The sequence below is a fragment of the Talpa occidentalis genome, unplaced genomic scaffold, assembly GCF_014898055.3.
Source record: "Talpa occidentalis isolate TD23 unplaced genomic scaffold, MPIMG_talOcc4v2.1 talOcc4.19, whole genome shotgun sequence".
Lineage (NCBI taxonomy): Eukaryota > Metazoa > Chordata > Mammalia > Eulipotyphla > Talpidae > Talpa > Talpa occidentalis.
In genome coordinates, this window is record NW_023601962.1 from 738,013 (window position 1) to 764,879 (window position 26,867).

At 48.1% G+C, this 26,867-nt stretch overlaps 1 long non-coding RNA gene across 1 annotated transcript; it reads right to left on the reverse strand.

Moving 5' to 3' along the window:
- Nucleotides 1-454: 454 nt before the first annotated feature.
- Nucleotides 455-25,202, reverse strand: LOC119250966 (uncharacterized). Its single transcript, XR_005126474.2, has 5 exons — nt 25,115-25,202; nt 10,987-11,069; nt 8,852-8,952; nt 8,581-8,761; nt 455-743 (listed from the first exon to the last, which is right to left on the reverse strand). It is a non-coding gene; the product is annotated as an uncharacterized LOC119250966 (long non-coding RNA).
- Between the last annotated feature and the right edge of the window lie 1,665 nt (nt 25,203-26,867).

Sequence of the window (26,867 nt, forward strand, 5' to 3'; positions counted from 1 at the left end):
GCCTCCTCTGGTGGCGCAGCAGTTGAGCACTGGGCTGCGAAGCTGCCCGCAACCACTGCAGTGCCTGTTCAATCCCCGGCCACCAGCAAGGGTCCCTCATGGTGCAACAGACCTCTCCTGCCGGGCCCAGTGCTCCCCTCAGTAGTGTGTTTCGTCAGTCTGCCTGTTCTGTTCCCCTCTCTGGCTCTGGTGAATTCTCTCATGCTCCCATGCTTCTGACTGTACCCAGTGCTTGCATAAATAAATAAATAAATCTTTAAAAAAAGAAAGTGCATACATTTTGCAAAAAATCAACCTGCTGCACCACCAGGGAGGCCCTAGATACTTACATTTTTAATGGAAATAGTAATTTTAAGGAAATGTTTTCAAAATCAGATAAAAAATCTTTGTGTAAAAATGTTCACTAACATTTTATTTACAGTACAATGATTTGAAACTAAATAAAAACCACCAATGTATACAAAATTAAATGTAAAAACTGGATACAATAACACTAAATTGTTTTTAATGACATGGAAATTACTTATTATTAGTGTTAAACGTTGAAAGTGGACAATTCTAGCAATGATGTCATTCCACCACAGAAGGAAAATATTAATGACACATCCTCTCCTTACCCCTTACATGAGTAGAAGAAAATGTAAACAACAGCATCTAGTGCACTGTGACACAGCAGTGAGAATAAACAGTCTAGCTGCATCCAAAATGTGGACTTGTCTTGCCTTCACACTGTTCAGTGAAATCTGAGACAGAAACAACATGATTAATTTAAATATTAAACATCACACAAAATTAAAATCACATTTTAATGATACATGCAATGATGCATACCAGGATATGTAGTGAAAAGCAAAGAAAAAAATGAGTGACAGCCATATAGGGGCTTCCTTATGGACAAAGATCATGCTATGATGTAATTTTACATTCCTTGACCTATTTAATGGAAGCTCATTTTATAATTCTCAAGCTACAACCTATCTTCTACACAGGCATTCTATTTCACAAGTGCAAATATTGGGGACAAAACTAGGACGGAAACGTGCTAAGTCATAAAAGTACTTTTAGATACTGTTCATCCTGTTTTATTCTACTCTTCACATTTTCTATAATATACACAACTCCCTATCATTATCAGGGCCAGTAACAGAAGCTGATGAAAACTCCATTGGTAAAATGACCTCCTTGCTCCTTGGCAGGGGAAAGTATTTTTTTAAAATGCTGAAGAATTCCATGTGGTTACAGAAAAACATTTTAGGATGAAACATGGCCTCCCGCTGGTCATGCAGGCGAGGACAGAGTTGCAGCATTGGGAGTTCATGTCAAGGTCACGTCATTTTTTTTTAGTGAGAGGGTTTGGCTTTCTAGCCTGAACCTGTGCTCCGGCTAGCTTTTCATCCCAAATAAACATCCTTTGCCCTTTTTCCTTCATTTTTTAAATTTAGAAATTTATTCTGTTTAATCCACAGCTGTAATATAGCTTTAATTAAAAATAAAGCAGTGAAAACAAGACACTACTTCAAAGTCTGGGCCCTTCCAGCTTCCAAATGCAAGAGTCCTGAAAGTTGTCTACACCAACTGGAGGAGCAGGATAAAATAATGAATGGTGCCATGATATGTCATAAAACAAAATGGGGAGCAACGCATCCAGGAGGCGCCCTTGCCCGGGAACTACAACTCCCAGAAGGCGCCGTGCCCACAGGCGCGCCGAGACTACAACTCCCAGAAGCCCGAGGCGGGCTGGGGGCGGGGCGTGCCCGCGGGGCGGGGCCTGGGGCGGGGCCGGCGCGAGGACAAGAGAGGCGGGGGCGCCGACCCGGGTCACACAGAGGCCCTCGGTGCCCTCAGCCCGACAGGCACGGCCCGCGCGCGCCCCAGCTGCGCGTCCAGCCCTCGCCGGTCACCTCGCGGGCTTGGCCGATCCCCCACCGCTGGGACGAGGAAGCGATTTCCCCGCAAACGTCGGGGGCTCCCCAGTTCGCGCACCGGTGACGATGACAGCCCCGCCCGCGCCCCGATGTCCGCAGCCCCGCACGCTTGTCTCGCCGCCAGCGGGACCCCGAGGGGGCAGAATAGGGGGCGCCAGAGGTCTCCGGGGGAAGAAGCGCCCGGGTGTGCCCGGGAACCGACCCTATGCGCAGCGAGCTCTCGCCCCGCCACCCCCGCCTTCCCGCGCCCGCCGAGCCCGCCGCGGGGTCTGTCCTGGGGACGGGGCGGTGCCTTCAGGGACTGGCCCACGCGGGGAGCGCGGCGTCTGCGCCGAGAAGCGTCTTCCCCGGCGAGCCCCAGGGTCCCCGCGGGCCTCCACTGATGGGACGAGGCCACTGGCGGGCCGGGGTCGCCCTCGAGAAGGACTGACGGACACGAGCGCAGCCGCCGCCGCTGCCCAGACCGAGTCCACTAGTGGGGCCGGAGCCTGAGCAAGTGCGCGGGAACCCCAGACTCAGGAGGGGGTGAGGAGAGCAGGGAAGAGCCGGGTTGGGACCCCCCCAGGCTCAGGAGGCTGGGCAGGAGGGGCGAGGGGGGCAGGGAAGGGCTGCGGGCGCGCGCGGGCTCTCGGCACAGTCACCAGGCCATGTTGGGGCGCGGAGGGGCGCAGGGGCCTGATAAACTGCGCAGCTGGTGCCCCAGACGCACCAGGGGCTGGCGGGTCAGGCTCCTCGGCCAGGTGGGTGCTTCGTCGGGAACAAAGGAGCAGCCGTGCCCTCAGCCCAGTTTTCCGGGGCCAATAATGGGGCCTGGGAGGCTTGTGGCCCCTGAGCCCGGAAGGCAGGGGAGCCCCTCCCCAGAGCCCCGCCCTGGCGCGGGGTCCTGGACGCTGAGGGCCAAACTGGGCAGGATGCTCTTCCCGGACACAGCCCCGTGGGCGCAAAAGGGCCATGACCCCCTGAGACCGGCGCCCCCGCAGCCTCCCCAGGGCCAGGCCCGTGGCCGTCGGGAGACGGGGCGTTGGGGCGCGAGCTCTCGGGAAGGGAACGGGGTGTCCGAGGGCGCCCGGAGGCAGACGCCGGGTGGGACGCGCAGGAGGCCTGGGCGCCGCGGGGTCGGGAGCCCGAGTCCGGGTCAGAGGTGGTGCCGGCGGCATTTCTGGGGATGGAGGCGGCCGCGGGACACCGGTAGGGGCCACCACGTTTAGGGCCACACGGGAGGAGTCGGCGGCTTCCCCGCCCGAGCCCGCCCGTCTCCCGCGCCCCTAGTCTGCCGCCTCCGCCTCCTGGCTCCGTCTGTGCTGGGACAGGACAGCGGTGGCCAGGACGGGGCAGCGGCACCAGGCTGCTGGGGGGGTGCGGGGGCGCCGGGGATCGCAGGGGGTGGAGAGGGAGGGGCCGCTCCGCCAAACTCCTTCCGGACTTCGACTGCCAAGCCACTGGCCCGCAGCCCCCAGCTTGATCTCCCGCCGGCAGGTGGGTCCCCAGGGCGCCCGGGGCTGCGAGAGCCCACGGGGAGGCCCTGCCACTGCGGCTCCGTGGCCCTCCCGGCACGGCTCCCCCCGCACGGCTCCCCCGCGGGCTCCGGGGTGGAGGCTGAAGTGGAGGTGGGGACACGGGCGGGACCGGCTGGAGGGACCCCGGGGCCACAGGTGCAGGTGACCCCTTGGACTCACTTCCTGCCCTGGGGGGTAAGCCTGAACTCCGCCTCTGTGGGCCCCCCACACGGAAGGAGCCGGCGCTGGGTGTGCGGCTGGAGCAGGAGACGCGAGAAAGGCTGCGGGGAGGGGGTGCTCCCCCAACCACGTCCCCCCCAGCCACCCACCACATCCCCCAAGTCACCCTCTGCGTCTCCCCTGCTCCCCATCCTCTCCCCTCACCGGCGGCTCCCCAAGGCCGACAGGGCCCCCCATCATGCCCCTCTCCCCTCTCGGGCAGCACGCAGGTCCTGGACCTGGAGACTCAGGAGGGGGCAGGGCCCGCAGGCAGCGGGCGGAGGCGAGAGCAGAGGCGCTTTCCAGCGGTGCTCACTGTGGCAAGGAGAGTGGAGCGGGCGGGGACACTGCTTCCTTCTCGGTGCCATGGACTTTCTGGCCGGGCCGCAGTGGGGCGGCGAGGTGGGGACTGGGCCTCGCGCAGGGGCCTCGGGCCGGCGGGGAAGGGCTGGACGCTAGGGCTCCGGGCCTTATGTTGGGCCCAGAGGAGCACATGGGCGGGCCCGTCCCTGAGCGTGACCCCCGCAGCCGCGGGCTCGCTCCAGGATCCTCGGGATCCTGAGGGCGCCCCCGGGGCTGGCTCCCCTCTGTCCTGCGGGCTGTTTTCTCTCCCGCAGGGTTAGGGGGGCGTTTGGGGTGCACGTTGTAAGCTTTCTGGGCTGAGCCTCCTCCTGCCCCAGGCCCGAGGTGGGGGGGCAGAGCGGGTGCCCAGGTGTGGCAGCTGGGGTGGGGGGGTTAATGTATCATTAACATGTGATTTTAATTTTGTGTGATGTTAAATATTTAAATTAATCATGTTGTTTCTGTCTCGGATGTCACTCAGCAGTGTGAAGGCAAGAGGAGTCCACATTTTGGATGTGTCTGGACTGTTGACTCTCCCTGCGGTGTCCCAGTGTTCTCCCTGCAGGTGTTCACATTGTGTTCTCCTCATGCATGAGGGGTAAGGAGAGGGTGTGTCATTAATATGTTTCTTCTGTGGTGGGATCACAGCATTGCCAGGATTCTCCACTTTCAACATTTAACACTAATAGAAGGACTTTCCACGTCATTAAAGACTGTTCAGTGTTACTGTATCTAGCTTTTACATTTAATTTTGTGTATATTGGGGGTTTTAATTGGATAGTTTCAAATTATTTTACTGTAAATTAAGTGTTATTGAACATTTTTACATATACAGATTTATCTTAATTATGAAATCATTTCCTTAGGTCATTTCCAAAAATAAAATTACTATTTCCATTGAAAATGTAAGTATTTTAGGGCCTCCCCAGTGGTGCAGGGGGTTGAGCACAGCCTGTGGAGCTGTCTGCAGCAGCGCAGTGCCGGGTCGATACTGCTGGCTTCGGAGCAACCCACATGGCGTGCTGATCCCTCCCATCTCCCCGCTGTGCCCCTCAGCAGTGTGTGTCGTCAGGCTGCCTGTTCTGCTTCCCGCTCTGTCTCTGGTGAATCCTCTCCCCCTCTCGCACATCTGGCCTGTTCCCCAGCTGTAACATAAATAAATCTTTAAAATATGTAAATATTTTAAATTCAAAGTTCCTTGCAGAGGTGCTGTGAACTTATTTCTCAGGAATGGTGAGGACAGATTTCCTCTCCTGCCATCATTTGTTCTGTCCTGTCCTGCTCAAGACTCCCAGCCTCCCCCTGCGTTGCAGCGCGGGCCTCACTTCTCTCGGCTCCTGCCATTGTCCGGAAAAGCCAGCGGTGCTTTCAGGCCTCCAGCAGGTCCTTTATCAGCCCTTTGCTGTAGCGACCCTTCAAGTGCGCCCTCGGCACTTAAGTCATCACTCTGAGACTCCCAGGATGCACCAGGCAGAACATGAGAGGCCGCGCCAAGAGCGTCTCCCAAGGGCAAATTAAAGGAGCAGAGGAGGGGATGTCGCCGCCTTGTGGACTGGGGTGGTATCGTGGGAAAATTGTGGCCCGAAACTCCAGTCAGACTGGAGGTGGTCGCGCCAAGAATGGACCCCAGCGGCAAAATAAAGTGACGAGATGTGCGAGTGTCGCCGCCCTGTGCACTGGCGTAGTATCATGGGAAAATTGCGGCCCAAAACGCCAGCCTGAACAGAAGTGGCTGCGTCAAGAACGGCTCCTTGGTGCGAAATAAAGCAGCGAGAGGAACGAGTGTCGCCGCCTTGTGGACTGGGGTGGTATCATGGGAAAATCGAGGCCGGAAATGCCAGCAGGACCTGAAGTGGCGCGCAAAGAGCTGCTCCCTGTGGTGTATTGAAGGCGCGGGTGGAGTGGATGGAGCTGGTGGTGCCGCCTTGTGACCCAGAGGGATAATTTGGGGGAAACTCAGAATGGTGATGGCAGTGGGATGGGTAAGGTAAAGCACCAGGAGGGATGAGAATGGTGGAGAGTAAGGCAGGAAGCGGGAGGAACGAGGTAGTGTGGCCAAGCACGGAATAATGTACGGACTAGACTGTGAGTTTCAGGGAATAGAAAGGGCGGTGAGGACCATGCGAAAAAATAACGGGGGAGGGCGCCGCCTGGTGGCCATCAATAGCGAGACAGCAAATCCCTCACGAGTGACCAAAGGGAGGAAAGGCCCAGGTGGCCAAGCTCAGGTACTAAGAGGGGGGCCTGTGGGGCAGAGTCGAGTGATGGTGCAGGGAACAGACATGACAGCCCACAGGAAGGGGAGGGCCCGCACAGAGGCAGGAGCAGCAGAGCATGGTGGGATTATGTGTCCAGAGCCTTGAAGAGGAAAACCGTATAGACTAAAATGTTAGTGAGACTAGGAAATCTGTCCTTACTATTCCTCAGAAGTAAGTTCACAACCCCTCTGCAGGGAACTTTGAATTTAAAATACTTGAATGTTTAACGTAAACAGTAAGTTTATTTTTGGAAATGACCTAAGGAAATGTTTTCAAATTCAGAGAACACTTTATGTACAGTAAAATGATTGGAAACTATCTAAATTAAAAAAAAAAAAAACAATAGATATGAAATTAAATGTAAAGACTGGATAGATACAGTAACACTAAATAGTTTTTAATGCTGTGGACAGTACTTATAGTGCAGTGTTAAATGATGAAGTAGAATATAAAATTTTAGCGATGATGTAAGCACTCTCCTTAACACTTATGTGTGAGTAGAACACAGTGTAAACAACTGTACATCGGGTGGAATATTACACAGCAGTGCAAATAAAACCCTCAAAGATGCATCCAAAATGTGGACTAGTCTTGCCTTCATACTGTTGAGTGACATTCAAGACAGAAACAGAACAGGATTTAATTTATTTAAATATTAAATACAAGACAAAATTAAAATCAGGTTTAATGATACATGCAGTGATACATACCAGGATATGTAGTGAAGAGCCAAGAAAAAAATGAGTGACAGCCATATAGGGACTTCCTTATGGAGGAAGATTATGTGATGATGTGACTTTACATTCCTTGACCTATTTAATGGAAGCTCATTTTATAATTCTCAAGCTACTGCCCACCTTCTACACAGGCAAGTGCCAATATTGGGGAAAAACTAGGAAGGAAATGTACTAAGTCATAAGAATACTTTTTGATACTGTTCATCCTATTTTATTCTACTCCTCACATTTTCTATAAAATATACAACTCCCTATCATTATCAGGACCAGTAACAGAAGCTGATGGAAACTCCATTGGTAAAATGACCTCCTTGCTCCTTGGCAGGGGAAAGTAACTTTTTAAAAGACTGAAGAATTCCATGTGGTTACAGAAAAACATTTTAGGATGAAACATGGTCTCCTGCTAGTCACACAGGCAAGGGCAGAGCAGCAGTGTTGGGAGTTCATGTCAAGGTCACCTCATTATTTTTTTTAGTGAGGGTGTTTGGGTTTCTAGCCTGAACCTGTGTTCCGGCTAGCTTTTCAACCCAAATAAACAACTTTTGCCCCTATTCTTCATTTTTAAATTTAGAAATTTTTTCTGTTTAATGCACAGCTGTATATAGCTTCAATTAAAAATAAAGTGAAAACAAGACACTACTTCAAAGTCTGAGCCCTTCCGGCTTCCAAATACAAGAAAGTTGTCTACACCTATGAGAGGAGCAGGACAAAATAATGAATGGGGCCAGGATATTTCATAAAACAAAATTTTGTATAACTGAAAGCTTCTCCCTGTGACTATTTCATTGCCTTTACAACAAAAAGGGAAAAAAAAAGAATAGAAGAGAGGGAACTCCCTGTGGGCGCGAGGGGTTAGGATGCTGCACTATAAAGCTATCACCAGCAACTGCAGCATGAGTATGATCCCTGTCCAGGGAGCTGACCCACATGGTGCAGCAGACATCTGCTGTCTCCCCACTGCTCCCTCAGCAGTATGTTTCAGTCAGTCTGCCTGTTCTGCCCCCCACTCTGTCTCTGGTGAAAACCCTCAAACACAACCCCCATCTCTGGCTTACAACCCAGCTCTTGCGTACATAAATAACCTTTTAAGATTTATTTATTTATGCACACAAGAACTGGGGTACAGGCCAGAGATGTGGGGTTGAGAGGATTCACCAGAGACAGAGTTGGGAACAAAACAGGAGATCTACTGAAATACACTGCTGAGGGGAGCAGCGGGCGTGACACGAGAGGTCTGCTGTGCCATGTGGGACCCTCTCTGGCCAGCCGGGCTCGAACCGGCACTGCAGAGGCTGTGAACAGCTTCACAGCACTGTGCTCAACCGCCTATGCCACCAAGGGAGGCCCTGTTCTAAATACAATTCTTAACACTCCTCGCTTTATTTGCATTTAGAGTTAGGACCTTCTACCTTTTGATTTTTAGATTGTAAGAGGTTATGGAAAAATTTCATCTTTATTTATCCCGCAGGCCCAGAGGTGATCTTTTTTCCAAAGTCTGAGCCCTGAGCCATTGGGCAACAGAGCACCCATGGCCCCAGCAGGGGCACATTTGCAACTTGAAGCAAGCAGGGAGTAGAGAAGCAAGAGACTTCCAAGAGCTCACCTGGTCATCTTGGGGGCACAGGTCAGGCTCCTGGCTCCAGGTTTTGTCCTAACATAACTCCAGCTAATCAGCAGGGCACAGTGGGCTGGGGCAGGCGGGCTGGGGCAGGAGGCACAGGCGGGTCTGTTGCAGGTTCTGGGGCTCCCAGCCTTTCACTGACAGTGTCCACCGCAGCCAGACCCTAAAATAGCCACGTCATTAAAACAGCAAACAAGGTTGCTTGAATTTCTGGGAAAGATTTTTTTCTAATCGTTGTTAAAAATCCCCTTACCTGAAGCTGACATAAAAGCAAGGATTGGGGCCTCTCTGATGGCGCAGGGGTTAAGCACAGCACTGTGAAGCCACTTGCAGCCTCTGCTACATGAGTTCCACCTGATGGAGGGCAAGAATGGAAAGACTGGAAAGGCCTCAGGCTACTAAAAACCTGACTCACGTAAGGAGGTGGGGGTCAAGGGGAATAACAGGACCATTAACCCAGCTGTGGAGCTCAGACCCTTAGGCACCAGTGCCTTGTCACAAGGCAGGAGACCTGAGCAGGATCCGAAGATCTAGGGAGTGGTGCACAGTCCTGAGGGGAAGGATATGGAGATTGGGCCCACCCTGGAATCTCTGGTCCCTTTCTAGTGTTGCCTGTTACCCAACATCAGCAACAAGCAGCCACTCCAGAGAGGCGTGACCCTTCCAAGGAGAAAAGGACTGTATCAGGGCAGTCTCTGCACAGGCTCAGGGCAGCCATACATCTGTCCACCCATGACTATGCAGGTGCCTCTTCTCACCAACTCTCCCTCTGCAGGGCAGCAGCCTCCTACCTGCTGTGACCTGTCAAGGTCGCCTGCCTGCAACCATGCAGGCCTCTCTCAGCAAAACCTGCCCCTTTCCCTAATAAATCTGCCCTGTTTTTTGTTTTGTTTTTGTGGGACCCTCGCCAGCGGCCGGGGAATGAACCTGCGCTGCAGAGGCTGCGGGCAGCCCCACAGCCCAGCGCTCAACTGCTGCGCCAGCAGGGGAGGCCCTATATCTTCCCTTTAATGTAACTAGTGTCTCTGTCTCGTGGAGAAACATGGCTGGGGAACTCGCTGTGTCCCACTGAAATGGGAGCTCTGGGGGCACCATTCCCAGAGTGACCCCCAGGACCCACATGCACTATACAACCTACAACATTTTGGCGACCACAAAGGGACTCGTCACGTCATCTCGTGCCAACATCACATCCCCAGCCGGGAAGGGCGCCACAGACCTCTCCTGTCTCCCCGCTGCTCCTCTCAGCAGTGGATTTCAGTCAGTCCACCTGTTCTGTTCCCCACGCTGTCTCTGGTGAATCCCCTTATCCCCACCCCCGCACCTCTGGCGGCACCCCAGCTCTTGTGTTCATAAGTAATCTGTTTAAAAAACAAGTAAAAACTGTCCTTCCTGGTGGCACAGGTGGTTGAGCACCACACTGTGAAGCTGTCCGCAGCCTCTACAGTGCTGGTTCAATCCTGGCCAGCTGGCGAGACTCCCACATGGCGCAGCAGACCTCTCCTGTCTTGCCTGCAGCTCCCTTCAGCAGTGTATATTTCGTCAGTCTGCCTGTTCTGTTCCCCGGTCTGTATCCAGTGAATCCTGTCACCCTCCAGTGCATCTGGCCTGTACCCTGATTCTTGTATAAAAATAAATAAATCTTTAAAAAAATAAATAAAATAAAAGCATGACTAGAGCATCATTTACCTGCAGATCCGGAAATGGATCCTATTGCAAACATTACAAAGCAGCTGCTATTCAAAATACATTGTGAGAAAAATGAAGGCTCTCAGCTCCACATAGAATGTTTCTCGTTGCACAGCATGGTGCAGCACAATACACTGTGGCCCAGACTCTTGACATCCCTGAGTCTGTTTTGTGGTTTGGTGTAATATTCAGCCTTGAGCCGGGAGGAGCCTGTGTTTATTTGGGGGGCTCAGACGGGTCTCCTGGTGACTGTGCAATCTTGGGTTTTGTTTCCTGAACTGAGGCTGGCCTCTCTCTGCCTTTGGATTGGTGAGCTCTATAGAGGATCTTCTACTGCCACTTTCACTTTAGTTTTCTGGTTCTATTTCCCTGCTCAGCATTTTCTTTTTTCTTTTTTCTTTTTCTTTTCTCTTTAAATTATACAGGGGATCTCTTTTTAACATTTCTTTCAGGGAAGATTTGTTAGTCTGGACCACTTCTTCAGCTTTTGTTTGTCTGGGAAGAACATTTTTACTCTCTTGTCTCTGTAGGAGAATCCTGCAGGTTAGGATATCTGTGACCCGTATGTTTTATCTCTATTCTGAATATGTTATTTCATCCTCTCCTTGCACTACAGTCCTCCAGAAATGTAAGTTGGGTCTATCCCCACATATGCACGGTCCATGACAGAAACTTGTTAAGAGGTGCTGGTGCAGTTACCTGAGCATTCTGAAAGGATAACTCTACAAGACTTTCCATGAAAACCAGCATCAGGAACATCATTGGTATACTCTACCTATAGACTAGAGAGAGAGAGAGAAATTGGAGAAAGTTGAAAATTTCCATAGAAAGCAGTCCAATAAATCCAGAAAAGAAAAAAAAAATATTATATAAGGAAAAGAGAGCCAAGATCACCCATTTTCTGGGGCACAAGGACCATAGGGAAAGCTTTTGGTATGGGGACCTGGCAAGAGTCTTGTGTATTGTTGGAGTGCTATGCAAGAAATCCCAGGTCCAGACATGCAAATGAGTCCTCTTAATTTCCTTTTGCTTTGTGAAATGAATGTGTATGTTATTGTAAACGTGTATATTATTGTAAAATAGTGGCGCAGTGGTTGAGTGCTGGTTTGCGAAGCTGCCCACAGCCTCCGCAGTGCTGGCTCGATCCCGGGCCACTGGGAGTGTCCCACATGGTGCGCAGACCTCTCCTGCCGCCCGCTGCTCCCCTCAGCAGTGTACTTCCTCAGCCTTCCTGTTCTCCTCCCCGCTCTGGCTCTGGTGAATTCTCTCATCCTCCCATGCTTCTGACTGTACCCAGTGCTTGTATACATAAATAAATAAATCTTTAAAAAAATAATCTCCTTTGTATCACTCAGTATTTCTGCTGGGAGAAAAAGATGAATATGTCAGGAGCTACCAGCAAACATTTCCATTTTAAAGCCATTTCAGTGACTCATACAGGGCTGCCACCATATAAGGCCAAATGTGGCATTTACTCTATGATGCTAATTAATTTCATGCATGTTTTCCTGGGGCATTATTTCATTTCCCTGGATGTTCCCATAGGATTCAGAATTGAGAATATTATTCATTGTACACAAAAATAAAAAGGGTCTTTGTAATGCAGTCAAATATAAATGACATTTTAGGGTATCATCACTGTGAATGTGACATGAATCTCAAAGTCAAAAATCTGTTCACCTTATTAATTCAAGCATTAATTCAAGCATTCACCTTAATTCAAGCATTTTCTACATGGATATAGAATATTGAGTTCAATTCTTTCCTCTGTTTAGTGAGATGAGTTCTATATACTGACCTTGTTTTTGCAGATCTATTTCATTCTATTATTCCCAATATGAGTTAATTTGCATTTTGGGGCTTTATAAGTACTTAGTTGGCCAGAAAATTGAGCAGGCAAAATATAAGGAGACCAAAAAACCCCACAAAACTTGCAACAAAAACACCCTCTTACGTTCAGAACAACTGAATAGCAGTATTTCTCTATATTAAAGACAAGAAACTACCTATAAATCCTTTTTCAATTCTATAATAGTTATAGCCTGAAATTAGTGATGCAAAAGTAGTGTTCCCAGTTCCTGTGCAGTTATGAGTGATCATGTGACTCGTTCTTCCCAATACAAAGTGAACAAATGTGACAGATGTTACCTCTGGACATGATAAGAAGCTCATGTTCCTTCTCAATGACCTCTTAGTCCACAACCAAAGAATTGATGTAATATACTGTGATATTATCTAGGGTAGTTGATCTGTGAGTCAGAGGTTGCTAGTATTCTTATAAGACCAAGCAGGAAAAAAAATGGTTCAAGAGAAATGTTCTAAGAAAGAATTCATACGAAGTAATTTTTTATTCTGTTGAACTGTTGCATTTGGATTTTAATGATCACCACAATCTTGTGGGTCTTCACTAATCTTTACAATATATATACTCTCTGCTATTGCTTACAAATCTTTAAGATTTCCAGAGATCCCAGTCTATGTAGCTCCCTAGGAGCTTCTGTAACTTCACCTACTTTTCAAACAAGTGCACACACTTTGTGGGTATTTCAATGTGTTAAATACTTTACTGGGGCGGGGGACAGGAAATGAAATTGTTACTGGAATGATAACTGTGACATTAACAATGCATGTCAATAAGTAGTGAATTTACCGCTTCTAAAAACAGAAATACATCCCCTTAAATTTAGCCAATATTATTTGTTGCGCCCATGAACATATATCCAACAGGTTTGATGACACCGCACTTCCTGCCTTCATATTCAGACAGTGAAAGCTGTTTCATGGGACAAGTGTTTTAGATGAAAAGGAACAGGTAGGAAATAAAAGTGTAATGCAAATCTAGACCTATAGTTGAATAGTTGACAGCTGCATGTCTGCAAGAAAAAAAAAAAGAGTCAATATTTTCTGTGAGGATAGATTGAAATGGGATTAAAGTACAGCTGGATTTTATCTGATACTCCGTAACAGTACACATTTCTCTCAGACGTAAAAGAAGTATCTGCATGAGTCTGACAACTTAGACTATTCAGTAATCACAAATTCTATCACTTTTCTTTGTATATAAATATTGATAATTTTCATATATCTAATGTGGCATTTCAGAAATAAGAACGTGTTGCTCAGTGCTGTTGAATAGATTCAGGTTTGCTCAATGATGCCTGTGTGATGACTTCTTACCAAAATGATTCCTTACCAAAATGATGTACACAATTCATGATATTTTTACTAGACTGAGAAAGATATGACCCCGTGATCTCAAGAACTGTGAATTTTGAATGGTACTACACTCAGATTCTTCTAGAAATGTCCTAATTATGTTTATGTATTACCTTGATCAATATGTTTTCAATGTTATTCAGAAGAAAATAGACCTTTTATTTACATATATATATATATAATACACTTTTCAAGAAAATATTAACTGCTCTTCCATCAACATTCAGTTAATCTTATTTATTAAATAAATTAAATCCCCAAATACTTTTTTTTTGTTTTATGTTTGTCAGGCAGAATTGTATGTTCATTTTTACTATATTCCTATGCATAATGTGAAACTCACTGGCAGAATGTAGAGGTAATTCATATGAGGAAAAGTTTTCTGGGTGGGGGGAGCATGGGGTGAGACATTCTTATTTAAAATACACAAGAAACTCTTAGTGTTATCCTGCAAATGCTGTGAAAGATAAAAACAAGGATTATGTTGCTATCCATTACTCTAAGGACAAAGACTGAAATTTAGCCTGGCCCACAGACCCTGGATCATCTGTACTCCATCTCCCTTCCTTTAAATAAACAGAAAGATATACCCAACTCATGGGTTGGAGGAGTCAGCATTGTCAAAATGGCCATCCAACTCAAAGCAATTTAGAGATTCAACGCAATCCCAATAAAAATCCCAATGGCGTTCTTCAAAGAAATAGAACAAAGATTAATGAAGTTCATCTGAAAACACAAAAGACCCCAAATAGCCAAAGCTTTCCTGATATCAAAGGGGGGAAATGATGGTATTACACTTCTAATTTCCAACTATATGCTAAAGCCAGCATAGTTAAAGCAGCATGGTAATGGAACAAAACCAGACACCGAGACTAATGGAACAGAATTGAGAGCTCAGAAATAAAACCACATTTATGGACAATTAACATACAAGACAGGAGCAAAGTCCATACACTGGAACAAGGAAAGCCTCTTCAATAAAGGGTGCTGGAAAAGTGGACTGCCGCATGCAAAATGATGAAACTAGATCATTACCTCACAGCACACATGAAAATCAATTCAAAATGGATAAGAGACTCGGATATAAGACCTGAAACCATCAAACATATAGAGAAAAACCTATGTAAAATGCTCCCTAACATCAATCTCAGAAACATGAAGGAGAGAGGAAACAACGGATACTATATCGAAATAAAAGTTTTCTGTACAGCAAAAAAGACAGTGACCCAAACAAAGAGACACCATCTGAATGGGAGAACACACTTGCACACCCTACCTCTGATGAAGAATTCATAGCAAAGATCGCAAAGTACCTATATAAATCAACAAAATGAAAACAACCGAATCAAAAATGGGAAAAGGATCTAAACAGTCATTTCCCTAAAGAAGACATGCAGATGGCCAATAGGCACATGAAAAAAATCTCTTTCTCATTTATCTTCAGGGCAATGCAAACCAAACCATGATGAGACACCACCTCACACCTGTGAGAATGGCCCACAGTTAAAAAAGACACAAACAACAAGTGTTGCAGACAATGTGGAGAAAAGGACCCTCTTACGCTGTTGGTGGGCATGTGAACTAGTCCAACCACTATGGAAAGAAGTGTGGAGATGCCTGAAAAGACTGAAAATGGATCTTCCACATGACTAGCAGATCCACACCTCGGTACCTACTCAAACAGCACAAAAGAGGGACCTTCCTGGTGTTGCAAGGGTTTAATCTCAGCACTGTGAAGCTGTCAGCAGCCACTGCAGCACAAGTCACCCTGGCCGAGGAGGTGACCCACTAGGCAAGGCTGACCTCTCCTCTCTCCCCGCTGGTCCCCTCCACTCCCCTCAGCATTGTACTTGAGTAGACCCAGCTGTTCTGCTCCCCTCTCTGTCTTGGTTTGTACTGTCACTTGTGACTTCCACACCTCTGGCCTGCACCCCAGCTGCTGTATGCATAAATAAATAAATCTTACAAAAAAAAAAAACAAAGAGCACAAATGCACTAATCTGAAAGGAAACCTGTGCTCCTATGCTCACTGCAGCACTATTTACACTAGCCAAGATGTGGAAACAACCTATATGCTGCAGGACAGATGGGGGTTACAGGATGGTGTCTGTAGACACAACAGGACACTACTCTGTGATAGAAAAATGATAAACTCAAGCCGATTGCAGCAACATGGATGAAGCTGAAGGGATGACTCTAAGCAAAGTGAGCAAGGAGGAGAAAGACAAACACCGGATGGTCTCACTTACATGTGGAGTCTAGACAAACCAAACACAGAATCAGACAGAGACAAACTGTAAATGGACCCTTCACAACACACTGTGATCTGAGACTCTCAGGACTGTTGGGGGAGGGGGAAGAAAGGGCAACAGTATAGAAGTGGGGGCAGGAGGAGTGAAGGAAGGTGGGGCTAGCAAGGAAGGGAGGACAGGAGGAATCTTTTCAAAGAGGAAATGGATCATCCTCTAGGATCAGTCACGTACTGGGTCACAAGACAAACAGCAACAAGCACATGAAGACTGAAATCATACCACGGTGTTCTCTGACCATAATGGCATCAAGCGAGAAGTCAACTATGCAATGAGCATGGAACCCCCACTCTACATGGAATGGAACAACATGCAACTGAGTGACCACTGCATTCATGATGACATCAAAGAAAAAATTTAAAAGGGCTTTGAATGACTGAAAATAAGGAAATAACTTTTCAGAAGGTCTGGGGAACAGCAAAAGCAGTATTAAGAGGAAAGTATAGAATAATTCAGGCCCACATCAAGAAACAAGAAAAACAAACAAAAAAACAACCTGATCTCCCATCTCAAAGAACCAGAAAAAGAACAAAAAAAAACCCAAAAGGCAGTAGGAGAAGGGAAATAACAAAAAATAAAGCAGAACTAACCGAAATAGAAATAAAAGACAGTCCAACAGATCCATGAAACCAAAAGCTGGTTCTCTGAAAACATTAAGTAAAATGTACTAACCTCCAGAAAGACTCACAAAGTAAAAAGGGAGAACAATCAAATAAACAGGACCAAAAATGAAAGAGAAGAAATCAAAACAGACACGGCAGACAGGAAATGTGGTCAGGAAAAAGACACATCCTGGGTCACACAAATACACAATCTGAGATCATGACACACGTCTATATGCAGACAAGGTCAACCACTGGATGAGATGGACAGATTCTGAAGCTAACAAACAGTGGCACCCAGCATCTGGGAGGTGGCCCACCTGTATATGAAGACAACTTGGAAGTGGGCTTGGCGTCCTCTACTTGGGGGAAAACCATCAGTGGGTTGGAGGTGAGGAGGGTGGGACATACTTCCTGAGAAACTCTGGCCAAAAAACAAGGTATACAGAGAAATGGAAGTGGCAGTACTGACATAGAGCATGACTGGCCGGGATCCCCAATATCCGACATTATCTTAAAGATCAAGGACCAGGGAAATAAGCACAGGCCAGGGCTGCATGGTGCCTGGGGACCGGCTGCTTGGATGAGCTGCCCTTCTGGTGAAACACTGACTCATGGCAACAGGAGCACCCCGACTGACCTGACACCCTGAGCAGGCTGGCTCCTCCTGGGCTACAGGATTTCTTCAACATGAAGAGGTGACAAGTACTTGGTCTTTCCTTTATTAAAATAATTTACTTTCTGCTCCCTGGCATTACTAATAAAATATCTTAAATGGAAAAAAAAAAAAAAAGATCAAATGTCAGCATCAAGTAACAGGAAAAAAAATCAGTTTCGGGCCTCCTTGGTGGCCTAGGAGTTAAGCCTCAGCGCTCCCACTGCAACCACCCACCGCCATGGCCTGAGTTCTGTCCCTGGCCAGGGAGCTGACTTCATGGTGCAGCTGACCTCTCCCGTCTGACCACTGTTCCCCTCAGCAGTGTATTTCAACGGATCCCCTTTTTTGCTCCCCACTCTGGGGAGTCCTCTCACCCCCAACTCTGGCCTACACCCCAATTCTGTATGCATTAATAAATAAAACTACATCTTAAAAAAACTCAAGCTTGAAGGGGAGTTAGGGTTTCGGGGGGAATATACTCACTGGGCAGCAGGCTGAGCACCCAGCAGGGCCCGGCCGCCAGGCCCAGCAGAGGAAGGTGAAGGGCACGCGGCCTCCCCTCTTCACCAGGTAAGGCCCGTGGAAGACATCAAATCAGGGGAGCTTATGGGTTAGATTTCAACCTGCAGTTTACCAGAGTCTGAGCTGACACCGCAGGCATATGCATCAGGTGTGTGTGTGAGCCTGTGTGGGCCCCTGGGAGGACATTCGGGCTCTACAAGGCGCCTCTTTGACAGGAGGACTGTATTTACTGGGCATTTCTGGAATCAGATGGGGGGCTCTGGCAGGAGGGTGGAGGTTGCCCTTTTGCAAGACACATTCCGGGAATACAGGGACACCCCATCTGGGTGGAGGCTCCGGATTCTCAGCTGCATGAGCTGCCCAACGTCTCCATCCCTCTCAGAGGTGGTGGCTCCTCACGCAGCACCACCCCCGCCCTGGCTGCTGGGCTTTCCGTGCCCCCAGCGCTGACCCCCCCCTCTGCCCTGTCCGCAGTTGAAGATGTTATTGAGGAGGGGCCGAGGCCATGTTGGCGGCCACTGTTTTCCTGGGTCTCCCCGGGGGTGCGAGGGGGAGTCCATGCTGGCCCAGATGTGCTTCCTCCCACTCACTGGCCTTTATCACAGGTGTCCGTCAGGAGCCGCAGGACAGCAGGGATCACTGTCCCTCTGTCCAGGGTTCTGGCGTGCCCGGGGAGCCCTCAATGGGCGCCAGTAGAGGTCACGGGCTGGCCTAAAGCAAGGGTGACCCAGGTGGGGAGCCTTGCCCGTGCGGGGATCCAGGCGAGGCCCAAGCCAGCAGACCCATCCCCCGAGCTCCTCTCAGCCCCCTCCCAGCTCAGCGCCTTCAGGGGGCACGGCAGGAGCCTGTAGCCCCTTTTGCTGTCAGGGCGCTGTGTGTCCCTGCCATCGCGCCAGCCAGGAGACGCGGGCGCGGCCAGAAGCTTGGGGGACAAGGTGGCCCCGCGTCCTGGGTCTCCAGGGTCTGGTGGCTCCGCCTCCCCCGCGCCCCAGCCCCCGCCAGCAGCCCAGGTCAGAGTCAGGGCGCCGGGTGCACAGGCTCCGGGGCCCCACACTTCTCTCGGAAGGGACACAGCCCGCCCCGTCCACGGGGAGACTCGCACACGCAGGGCGTGGGGTGACGGCGCCACCCCCCGACGGGACGCCCCCGCACCCCTCCGCCAGCCTCGCCCTCTGGCTCCCGCCCTGCCCAGCGCCGCAGTCACACTCTCCAGACACAGATTCACGCCTCCCCGCCAGGGGGGCGCCCCACTGCTTCTCTACCTTTGTTCCCCCAGGACCCTCCAGCATCCCTCTGCCCCGTTCATGGGCCCCCCTCTAAGGGCTGCACCTCGTCACATGGACACACGGGGATCCTCACCCGCTCCCGAGGGTCTCCGTGCTGGGCAACAGGATCACACGTAAAGATTTTTATTCCTATTTCAGCATTTCCTCAGGTCATTTCCCGAAAATATAGAATTACTACAACAGGCAGCAGAGACTGCCTAAGCCCACAGTTCTCCGTGGAATGGTAGAGCAGCTATTCTTTCCTCAGGAGTGAATGAGAGTCCATCCTTCCCCTCACCCTTGCCAACGTTTCATTCTGTCTACCAGTCAGTCTTCATCAAGATTCTGATGCTACCTTTGCAGTAGAACCAAGGACACAAAAAGCTCCATTATGTATTAGCAATAAATACTTTAGACTCTCAAAAAGGAACATTAGCTTGGCAGTACTAGCAAATGAAAAAAATTAAACTATCTCAAGTTTAGGAAGTAAAATAAAAAGGGAAAGAAATAAAAAGCAGATGTTTTCCCTAATCATCAGGAAATTTTAATGCCACAGGTAACTATCTGTTGATGCACTATATGTATACATACCTCTCTCTCTCTCTCGAACACGCATGTGCGCACACATGCGCACACACACACACACACAACCTTTCCTCTGTCTCCAACAATCAGTTTTCACCCTATTCCAGTCACTACTGCCACCACAGAGAATGTCTCGATGATAGAAGATGTAGGATTGGAGGAAGGTACTTCTGTATCCTTGTAGCACCCCAAACAAGGGAGGAAAGACAAGACACATGGGACTAATGAAAAAAACTTGTGTTGAGTCAGCACACTCTGGAGACAACCTGAGCAAACAGCAGGAAGAGCAACTGGCAGGACTAGGAAGTGGCCACTCCAGGGGAGAGGCGTCAGCTGTGCCCACCTGATCTGTTGAGTGGAAGAATCAAGGCACACACTCACTTTCATAGCATAGCAAAGAGCTTCTGCACGGCAGGCAAGCACACTTCGAAAAGATGTCATTGAGAGAGTAAATAATATGATTGTCAGATGCTATTCTGATAGGAAAAGGCCTAGGCAGCCACAACTCGAGCTGCCTCATGCTTACAGCTCTGTGATCCCAAGGTGTCAGAGGGACATGGCTGAGGGCCACTCCTTGGCAAGCTGGCCTGGTCTGCTGCTCACCAGGCATCAACTCAGACACTCACCCAAGTTTCCTTGGGGTTCTGAGTTCCACACAGGAAGGTACTTAAGACAAGACACTGGCTTCTCAGTGCCCTTTTTTTGTTCATGAGCACACAGGCCGCAGCAGTTTTGGCAGCCTGGGGTGTCAGCCACAACCTTTTTCATCCCTAATCAGTGAAACCTGCAAGTTTTCATTACAGACATTTAAGTGAACCATACACAATGAGCACTCGTTCTAACCCTTGATGATTTTCCTGCAATCCTAACTAAGGTACCGTCTACAGATTCTTTAATATCGGTGGTTCACACAGGGCCACATGAGACTTACTCATTTCAGCAGAAACACCCAGATACACTGCAAACAGAAAAAAACTATCTTCCTTAAATATGGACGTAGCATTTGTATGTTAGGGATGCTCAGACCTCAGGCTGCTTAGCTTGTACAAAAATTATTGATCCATAAACAATAATCTTTGAATTGTAAAGATTCTTCCTGTTCTCTTCCTGGACTTAAGGAAAACAGGCACCTGCCACTGCAACTGTCACCATCTTTCCGTGTACACTAATGATGAATAAGCACCCTACAAGTTGTTCTATAAAATTCATTACCTGCAGACCCAAGTGAAAGGCTACTTTTAGTATTGTTACATGTATGACCTTAGCTTATTTTCCACAATATGGAAACCATGAAAACTCAACACCAAATATTGGGAACAAACAGCAGAGGAGGTTCACTTGAAACCCACCAAAACAAAGTGGCCACTGAGGATTTCCAAGCAATAGCACATACATTATCCTGGACTCAGAAAGAAAATAATGCCACAGTCACCCACACAGACTCAGCACTCCAATTATTCCAGATGATTCTGAATATTAGCTATTATAATATTCTAAATTATTTAATGTAAAATTAAATGATCACTACATCTTCCATTCTATCAAAGATGCCAATTTTTCATTTGGCCTCAAATAGTAAAGTCTGCATCTAAAGAATACGACCAATTCCACAGGTCTCAGAGATAACATTTACAAGCCCCCGAGACAATACCGACCATCAGATCCATAATGAAAATATTTTTCGTGCACCTTCAAAACTAACTTTTGAACATCTATATTAGTATTCTATAACATTAAATGAGCTCAACAAATAATTATGCTTATTCAACATCAAAACAAACTTTGAAGGCCTCCCTGGTAGACTAGGGCTTAAGTCTCACCACTATCACCACAATGGCTCACAATATGACCTAAGTTCAACCCACAGAGGTCACAGCAGACCTCTCCTGTATTACCTGCTGCTCCCCTGAGCAGTGTATTTCAGTAGATCCATCTGTTCTGCTCCCCACTATGCCATTGGTAAATCCTCTCATCACCCCACACTGCTGGCCTGCACGCCAGGTCTTCTACACAAAAATAAATCATTAAACAAAAATAAAAACAAACTTTGAATTAGAAATTGGTAGAGTTCTTGTATGCATAAATAAATAAAAAAGCATAAATAAAAAATAAAAAATATGAATGCTTTAAGAATTATATAAAATAAAATATTAAAAAAATAAATCTAGGGCCACCCTGGTGGCACACAGGGTTAAGCACCGCACTATGAGAGGGTCCACAGCCTTTGCAGCATGAGTTTAATTCCTGGCCAGCCAGAGGGCAGCCCACCTGGCAAGGCAGACCTCTCTTGTCTCACTCGCTGCTACCTTCAGCTGTGTATTTCAATTGGTCTGCCTGTTCTGTTCTCCGCTCTGTCTCTCGTGATCCTCCTACCCCCTGCTTCTCTGGCCTGTGCCCCAGATCTTTTCTGCATAAATAAATGTTTAAAAAACTAAATAACAATACACCAATGATTCAAAACAATAAAGCACAGCAGTGGTACCATGATCCCAAATGTCAACAGTAATGTCCAGTTTGGGGAGCAAAATGATCAGAGTGTGGTGGCAGGGAGTACTGGCTACCTCACTGCAGACACATGGATTTACAGCCTGGGGAAGAACTTAGGCAGAAGCCAAGTCATATGTGCTTCCTATGTAGTTGTTCAATAGCATAATAAAAACTAAACTCCCTATTTTCTACTTACAACTGAGATTCAACCAATGATAGCTATAAGTTTTTGACATTTTTAAAAGACCACAATAAATTTTAAAGAGGCTATGTGTATAGCCCAGTCCCTGGCAGACTGCAGGCATTTAGCTAACCCTTGTTCACTATCTTGAGTGTTCAGAGTACTTTCTATCATGGAAAAGAATACACACCCTCCCGTGCTGACATCACTGCTGAAAAAAATAGTTACGTATAGACATCATCATTAAATTGAAGTCCACTTATCCAGATGTGTATACTTTATTAAAACCCAAAGGATTGTTCTCAGAAGTGTCTATAAAGGCACACCCCATCCTGCTTGCTTTGCTTTATCAGATACTGCTTTTCACAAATTGAAGATGTGTGGAAACCTGGACTGGGCTAAGTCCAGCAGCACCATTTCCCAAAAAACATATACTCACCTCATGTCTCGGTGATACCTAATTAGGCTATTTTCTCGTTAGACAAAATACTACTGCATACTTAATAGATGACAATATAGAGCAAACAATTTTCATTCACACCAGGAAACCAACAAAAAAGTAATGACTTTATTTATGCAATATTCGGTTTGTTGTGGTATTCTGGAAATGAACCAACAATATCTTCGAGGTGTGCCTGCACCACCTTTTATTTGGTGCAGTGTAAGTACACCTATTATAGAAAAGAAATTTATTTTGCTAAGGCTGCTGTTTGGAGCTGGCCCTACCCACACTATGGCAAACCTAATGAAGATAGGAGGTGATCACAGCTGGTGCTGGGATAGAGAAACGCTTGTCACAATATGTTTAAGAACATGTATCACGATGAAATAGACCTATTTTTATCTCCAGAGAATTGTTTTGTATTTTGTTTATATCCAAAGGACAATTTAAAAGTGAAGGCAAGTACAGGACAGTGCACAGACACCAGCAGGCAGAGAGAACTGCAAACACAAAAGGTCTGTGAAAAGAAACACCTACACAGTCACAGGCAGGCGGGAGTGCTGCCTCGCTCTCCAGTGCATTTTGTTAAAGTAGGACATACATTTTCACACTCAACTTCACATTCAGTTCATTGGAATGACAAACATAATCGAGATCATTTCAAAGAATGGATGTGTGCTCTTCAATACTGAAAATTACTAAGAGCAATGTGCAAGAATCAAAACTTTAGAACTACATAAACTTTTTAAAATCTAATCACAAAATGACACAAGTTCACTGAAAAACTTGTCAACAGAGGAATCATGAATAACAAAACAATCACCATGAATACCTACATCCTGAGGACACCAGTCACTGCTTCTAGTGTGTTTCCCACTTCTATAGATGAGATAGATCAAATCATTAACAATCAAAGGGGGTGGTCTTATCCTGAATAATACTGCAGGCACTGCTGAGGCATTGCTTTCTTATCACTTGTTCTAGATCTCCAGGAATTCCCTCTGGTAGGTACAGCAGCTAAGCCTGCTGTATGGGAATAATTACAAAAAAAGGCTATTTGGAAATGCAGTCTCTTATGAGTAGCAATCACATTTGGGATTAGAGCTATTTCTAAAACTATTAAGGAAATCATGTGCAACATTAAAGACAGCATCTGCATGTAACACAATGATACATTAAACTTTTATTTTAATCTGAGGCTCTTTCCTTATGAAGGAGGAAGCCCAACACCCATGGAGCTGCTCTGAGGATGGACAGGATTGCCCACACTCCTCCCCTCCAGCTGGCCTTCAGGGGGTTTACAGTTTAGCCTCATTTGACAATCTCTGATTTGGCTGAAAATATGTAGACCAAAAATCCCTGATTTTTGTCCTTATTTGTATGATCTTAACACAAGTTCTTTGTCTCCTTTGGACCTTAGGCTTCTCAACTACGGAGTAGGAGTGTCTCTACAGTGCCATCAGTGAGATCACATAACTAAAGTAATGAACTTGTTGCACAGGGTCAGGTAATTTCCAGCAGGTGCTCAATAAACATCGATTTCTTTCCCCTTCCCCGACCTGTTCAACTTCTCTCCAAAGCAAGCATAAAAGGATTTATGATCGAGGAGGTAATATCAGCTTAACAGATTATAAATATTAAAAAGATTATCGACAAAATGTCCACTTCCCAGGTGAATGAGTGATTGTGGCTTATTCACGCTCTAATACAGGAGGGATCCTCTTAGGGCCAGGTATCAGTAGAGAAAAGACCTCAAGAGCTTAGGAATGGGCCCTTCCGTGTCTCAGATGATTCCCCATGAAGGACCTTCCATCCCCATTGGTGATAGTATCCAGCTGCTGTGGGAATCTTGGGGGTGTCCTTTAGTGATAAAGAGATGGTCACAGGTTTCAATACACTGAAATGGTGACTACAAACCCATTTTTGAAAACCAGACATTGTAGCCAGAGTGTGGCAGCCGAGTGGCTCTTGGTCACTCAAGGCTCAAGAAAGCCTGGTTCTATTCAAGGGGAGTCTGATGTCGCCTCATGAGGCAGTTTCTAGGTGTCAAAGTTCCCTCTTCCAGGCTCTGAATGGCCACATCAGCTGGACAACAGGTAAGTGATGCCTCACCCTTCAGACGTGGGCCCAGGCCCAGCACGGGCAGCATCTCAGACCCCGTGAGATCTGCAGAGCCCCAGGCACCATGCAACCCACTGGGTCAGAACCTGCACCCTGGGAGACTGGGACTGGCTCTGCCCTCCTGCCTGCTGGACCTGGCGTGGGGAGGGGGATGTCAGCCCCAGAAAAGTTTACAATACATTCTCCAAATTATATCCTAAGTCCACAAAGATAAAACACACAGATCAATGGAACAGAACCGAGAGCCCAGAAAAACCCATCCGGGGGTTGATCAGTGCAGCAGGGAGGCGCTGGGAGCAAACTCGGGGGATTCAGGGGTGCCGCGCACCCACAGGGTCACACTCAGGAATGTCCTGACCCCCATGTTCCTCCAGGACCCCAATGACCCGCGCAGAGCTCTCCACAGCCCGCCCGCCCAGCCCTGGGTCCCCTGACTCACCGCTCGTCCGTCAGCCGCGGGCAGGGAGATGTCCTCGCCCTCCCCTGACCTGCTCAGCTTCTCCCCGCACTTCCCCGCCTCCTGTGCTTCGCCCCCGGGGCTTCTCCTGCCTTGGCCCGCGGCCCGCTCTCTGGGTTGGGCGCTCCTGGAGGCCGGGGCTCCACCACTTCCGCTCCCGCCGCGTTCTCGCGTCAGTGCGCCGGGACGGGACGTCACGCGCAGGGGGCGGGGCAAGGCCGAGGACGGAGAGGCTCGCAGTGGGAGAGGGGGCTAGGGGCGGGGCAGCAGCACGCGCGGCCTGGTGGCGCGGAGGGGCGGGGCGGCCGAGGCGGGACCCTGGCGGGCGGAGACGCCAGGGCCGGCGGGAGGCGCAGGGGTCACCTGGTCGCTGCTGAGGGGCGAGTCAGCTGGGCGAGGAGGGGAAGCAGCCCAGAGAGCCGTGGGGGGCCGCTCAGAGGGGGAGCAGGAACGGGAGTGTGTGACGTCAGAGCCCTGAAGATGGGGAGATAGAATAACGTGGAGGCAAGAACCTTCTGAAATAGGTGTTGTGCCCAGCGTCGACCAGTGCAGCCCCCAAGGACACACAGACAACCGCTGTAAGAACACAAAGGAGTTTATTATGGGCTCGAGACCGGGCCCTCGACACGCACCGATGTAAGGGTGGAGGTCGGGAGCCCTGAACAAAGGAGACAGGGATCTTATATAGGGATACAAGTAGATTTCTAAAAATTAAATCATGTTGGCAGTCATTCATTAGTTACATAGGTGCATCATTCATTGATTACACAGGTGCATTTCTTAATAATGGTGGGTACACAGTTATTTTATGGCTAGTTTGACCCCATCAGTGGCCTGCATTGCTCAGTTCTATTTTATGGCCAATTAGACCCATTACTCGACTCCACTGTGGCTGGCCATCAGAAATAAGACCAGAGTGGGGTGGGGGTCATAAACCCTCTTTGGAATGCAGGCTAATTAGTCTTGAGTAAGCAAAACTTAAAATACTAAAATGGCGGTTATACACAAAATGGAGAAATAGTGGCTAAGTCTCACAATAGGGATTCTCGCTCATTTGGAGAAGAGAACTAGTCGGTATCGCCCTTCTGCGGGGACTCTGGATTTAGATATTAGAATTTGGGATATATCTGTGTGTGTGTGTGTGTGTGTGTGTGTGTGTGTGTGTGTGTGTGTGTGTATTAAAAGAAATAGTTCAATTTTTAAAAAAGATTTATTTATTTATTTATTTATACAAGCAGTGGGTACAGTCAGAAGCGGGGGAGAGTGAGAGTATTCACCAGAACCAGAGCGGGGAGTAGTGTTAGGGAAAAATGATGTCCTGAGCTAATCCCATACAGGCTTTGTGGACTCCACTCCCAGTCCAGACTAAAGCCATCAAGATATTGGGAAAGACAAATCCCATCACCACCAAAGGGAGGGTGGCTGGGACCTGAGGTTAGAGTTGGGCAGCCAGGTTGGATATAAAAACCAAACACGTGGGCTTTGGGGGGCTCACGGTCGCTCGCCTCCTGGCTTCATGGCTCCTGGCTTGCAGCCAGCTCTGAGCGCCATTTGGGATTCCTGATCGGCAGATCGGATAGGACTCCTTTAAAACTTTGTCTCCCACTTTTCTCCCTGAGCTGTACATTTCCTCATTTCCCCTTCCCTTATAAATAAACCTTTTATTAACCTTTTGTGTGTGCCTGCAGTAGAGTGTTGATAAGTCCTTTTAAGCGCACAGGTGAGGACCCACAGT